The sequence below is a fragment of the Diabrotica undecimpunctata genome, chromosome 6 (assembly GCF_040954645.1).
Source record: "Diabrotica undecimpunctata isolate CICGRU chromosome 6, icDiaUnde3, whole genome shotgun sequence".
NCBI lineage: Eukaryota > Metazoa > Arthropoda > Insecta > Coleoptera > Chrysomelidae > Diabrotica > Diabrotica undecimpunctata.
In genome coordinates, this window is record NC_092808.1 from 145,786,355 (window position 1) to 145,791,895 (window position 5,541).

Below are 5,541 nucleotides of genomic sequence, written 5' to 3' on the forward strand. Positions count from 1 at the left end.
AAAAGTCTTGTGAAATTTATTTTAAGCAGTTTAGGGAAACAAAACAGTTTGAGATAACTTTAGAGAGTTCATAATGGAGAAAAACGGTACAAGAGTGTTATTTGTTTTAAACAATTTACATAAGCAGGTCATTAGAAATATCATTAGATAATGCACACTGTAGAAAAAGATTTATAAAATTGCTTGAATACATTTATTTTCTTTTTTTTTTGTTATTAACCATTCTATTCCTTTTTGTGAGAAAAATAAAAATTTTTACTGAACAGGCTTTTATTTGTGCAGGCCACTTCTAATGTAAGTTCTACTACGTCAGGATAATTGAAAACATAAATGCTTGTAAACTGTGCGCACCTTAGACACAAAACAAAAATTGACGATACTGCGTGTGGGTCGAATGCAGTATCATCAATAAATATTCTGACTTAAAATAAATTGCGACGGTGCCACTTTTATATTTTTGAAGCGAAGCTCTGGCGTTGTATTTATTTTTCTCTACACAGATAAAATAGTTGGAAGAGTCAATTTACTCAAAAATGGAGAGTCTGTTATGAAACATGTAATAATTTCATTTAATTAACTACACGAAATACATAGTTGGAAGAGACCATTTCTTCGATGAGGGAAGTCCATATACACATTTCAACCTTTTTGTTTTAAATGACTGTATGTAATGTTTGTATAGTATTAACTCATTGTAATTCTGAAAATGTCGAATGAACAATATTTATCACATGTGAAAGATAAATACAGTAGAGGTAATAGTGCTGGAAAAACAAGTTGAGTCTAAAATGTAAGCATCTTTGAATATTTTCAATAATTTTAATGAAAAAATTATCAAAACTGGTCATAATTGTTATTTTTAGTTAAACTTTCTATAATGAATCTAAAATAAAAAATTTTATGTATTTATTGTTTATAAATTTATATTTTCAAAAGCTTTTGATAAGAAAATTATAAAAAGTGTCAATAATTTGTTATTTTAAGTTAAAATGCCTGTATTAAATCTAAAAAAAATCACATATTATTTATTGCAAAATTATTGTTTATAATAAACTTATAAAATGACGTTTTACAAAAGTCAACGATTTACCAAAATAAAATAAAATTATATAAAGTTAAATAAAGGTAAATAGAAGTACATCAATTTAAATAGAATTGCGTAAAATTAAATGAAATTAAGTAAAAGCTTTACCTGTAAAAAGGCTGCTATACCGTTTCTGTTTTATTTCATATCTAAAATCCCATAAGAAAATGCTAAGTTTCATTCAGCTCATTTTTTAACGTTTTGTGGATCGTGACATGATACATCATTGGAAAGAAGAGGGTAGCGAATATGTTGAGACAGAAAAAACACATTGCGGCATTGCCGAGAGGGCATTACATCATATCTCCTTTGTTATTGATCCGATTGGAGCGTGTGATGCGTTAAATACAAATGAAGGAATATATAACGAATATATTAAGATAGAAAAAACAAACAAGGCGATTACCAAAAGGGCACTATACAGTGTCTTCATTATTACTGAATGTATAGTTACATACGAGATATCATAGGGTACTACGAATACAAATAGATTTACTATAAGACAAATTTTGATTTATTGAGTTAAAGAAGGCCTCTGACTGAACATAAAATAAACAACTGATCGAATCCTAACATGTGATATAGCAAATGAAAGAGGAGGGTATAACGAATATATTAAGATAAAAAACAAACAAGGCGATTACCAAAATGGCACTACACAGTATCTTCATTATTAATGAACGTATAGCGACATATGGAATATTATAGAGCACTATGGATAAAAATAGATTTACCATAAGACAAATTTTTATTTATTGACTTAAAAAAGGCCCCAAGCTGAGTACAAAATAAACAACTGATCAAATCGCCAATAGTTAGTTATTTTCTTTTGTATCGGACATACTCTACGTCTGATCCAAAGGGGGAGATTGCTGTGAATTGCTATTTCGCCATTAGATTGCAAGCAATGAACATAACGTTTGTTGTAACCTATTTTTAAGAAGTTATTGTTCTTTTCGATAACTGTACCGCTCACGCTAATGTGCATTTTATTTATTCCAACCTACAGTTGCTACTCGTATTTGCAGTGTAATTAAAGTACCAGATACGAAGAAACACGGAAATAATATCCCTGTCGTGTACCTTACATCGTATAACCTAAAACCCTTAAAAGTTCATTTTTATTGGCAGGAAGGAAATTCTTCGATAACAAATGGTGTACTAAGTATTCGCTAGATGAAAGTTAAGATCAAAACCTAAGTGAACAATGACATTTAGATTATTAGGAGACGGTATCTACTTTGAATCCAGAGATGTTTCTCGGGTCGTCCGAGAAAAGGTAGAAAGAAAAAAATTGCTCAACGAGAGGAAAACTAGTAAAATCAAGAGAATTTACCAGATATGTGTGATACTCAGGATACCACGATTTTTTAACAAATATAGCAGACAATGTTATAATCGAAGATATAGGTGGTTTTAACAGAAATAAGATTTCGAATCAGATACGGATTGTTAGTGATCTTTTAAGTTATTTATTTTATTATAGCAAAAATACTCACAAGTTGTAATAAATGTTTATTTTTGTGTCGTTCATTATTATTTTTATATATAAATAATTTCTTTAAAAAAATAAAACATTTTCTTGATTTTTTCAAAACTAAATTAGTGTCAATTGGTTCCTTGTTGCATAATGAGGTCCATTTGTATAATGCTGCAAACAGTGTGGAACATGCGTGTATGGCGCTTGAAATTATCACTGTTATTAAAGTTTTTAGAACAGATTTCACATTTGTAGGGATTCTCTCCAGTGTGTATATTAATATGATCTTTGAAATAACTCTTTCGTCTAAACTTCTTAGAACAAATTTCGCATTTATAGGGTTTATCTTTAGTATGCAAATGCATATGGCGCCTAAAATTACTACTATCTGTAAAATGCTTTGAACATATTTCACATTTGTAGCGCATTTTCGCAGTGTGTAATTACATATGACTGTTTAAACCACGCTTGTGAGTAAATTGATTCGAACAAATTTCACATTTGTATGGTTTCCCTTTGGTATGCAGTTGCAAATGGCGCATTAAACTACTGCAGTCTGTAAAGGATTTTGAACAGGTTTCACATTTGTATGGTTTCTCCCCAGTATGCACTCGCATATGTCGCTTTAAACTGCCAGTGTTGGATAGGTTTTTTGAGCAGATGTCACATTTATACAGGTGTTCTTCCGAATGCAATTTCATATGGGTTTTAAAAGTAGAATTTGTACAAAATATCTTATCACAAACTTCACATTCAATCAATTCTTCTTTTTGTGTTTGATCAGCTTCTCCCTCATTTTTTATTTCAATCTCCTTTGGAGAAAACCCTAAAATGAAAACAAACCAAAAGTTAAACATCTCTTTTTGGTAAAAAGATTATTAAAAAGACAGTTAATTTCCCGAAATTTATTATATAAGAATGAATCTCTATTTCACATTTCCAAGTAAAATTGTGGCTTAGCTTATTTTCAATCAAAATAGTAAATTACGTTAAGATACCATAAAATAGCTTCAGAACAAAATTAAGTATTATTGGATGTTCTTGTTTCTGTCACTTAGTATTTTATCATGTAATAGATACAAAACGTTGTATAAATACTTATTGTATTCAGACAGCATTCATATGGTAATTCTTTACCTCCTCAAAAATATTTATTTCAAACTGATAAAGAATATTGTTCTGAAGCTATTTTCTTGTGGCATTTTAAATTAATTACTATTTAACTGGGAATAAGCCACAATTAAAGGTTAAAATACGTTTATTGACGTTTCAATTTCCACTTCGGAAATCGTTCTCAAAATACAAACATTAGTAAATTAAACAAATTTTGTTTTTGTTACTTAGTGAAAAATTCTTCTATTAATTTAATTTTATCTGACTCATCTATATTGACAATTCAGACATACATTATACATTTACATATACAAAAATGAAATGATATGCATTTGACACAACAGATGTACCAGCTAATACGAGAGATATGGATAGAAGAAGAAATTCCCCAACAATGGAAGAAAAGTATAATCTGCCCTATTCATAAAAAAGGAGACAAACTGTTGTGTCAGAATTATAGAGGCATCTCTTTACTTTGTTCGGGATACAAAATACTCACAAACATCATTAATCGAAGACTACAACCTCTCACGGAAAAAATCATCGGGGAATATCAAGCAGGGTTTAGGCAAAATAGATCTACCATTGACCAACTATTTACAGTTAAACAAATACTAGCCAAAGCATGGGAATATGACATGGACGTTTACAATCTCTTTGTAGATTTTAAACAAGCCTATGATTCAATAGATAGAACAATTCTACCTAATATACTGAAAGAATTTGGCATACCATCAAAATTAATACGACTAGTGCAAATGACAATGACAGAAACAGAAGCACAGGTATGTATTCAGGGACAGATCACTGATGCGTTTACGATAACGCAAGGACTGAAACAAGGCGACGGACTAGCTCCAACGCTCTTTAATCTTGTTCTGGAATATGTAATTAGACGGTTGACGGTGAGCGGAAATAACATACTTACAAACAAGTCTACCCAATTAGCAGCATACGCAGATGACATAAACATAATGAGCAGAACAATGAATGCAGCGGAAGAAACCTACGTTGAGTTGAAACAGAGTGCAGAAGCAGTAGGGCTAGCAATAAATACAAATAAAACAAAACTACTCATACAAACCAGATCAAATATAGTCTGTGTCAAGTTAAGAATTCATAAAGGAGCCTTATGGGAAGCGGTGATGCCAGAACTACCGATAGACTGAGATAGGCGAGAGTAGTGGAGTTGCAGCGAAAAAGCAGGGCCGAACTGCATGTTATATTGCACATTAGACGTTTTTTCACTTAGGTAACTTTAAATTTTTTTTGTTTTTTTGAAAAATAAAAATTAAAGACATGTCTTTTTCTCACAACAGTTATTTATTAAATTTCGGCTTAGGTCATCATCAGACTCTTAAAAATATTCTTAATTGTTTAATGAACAAATTGAGTGAGTATTGTGGTAGATATTATTAGTGTCAGTAAAAAACATAAAAAAACAATAAAAACTTCTGTATATTTTAAAAAAAATACAACAGAACCATAGAAATGTAACAAATTATTTGGTTTTTTAGTTTGACATTTATATATTTACAATATTACAATTATCAAAAACTATGTACATTCTTCGTCCATATCCAAATCGGAATTGTCACTACTATCATATAAATCTATAACTATGGGAGTTACGTCTTCCATTAGACCGTCCACTTCCCAAAATTTTTTCTCCAGAGTCATTACATGTTGAATATAGTTTTTCCAGTTATCAGACGTAACATTTGAAAACGCTTTTTTTATGAGGTCCTCCATATCCTTCGCTTTGAAGGTGCTGTTATTTACGGCCACATGCCTTTTTACTTGGCTCCATACCATTTCAATTGGATTTAATTCGCAATGGTATGGAGGCAAACGAAGCACTTTG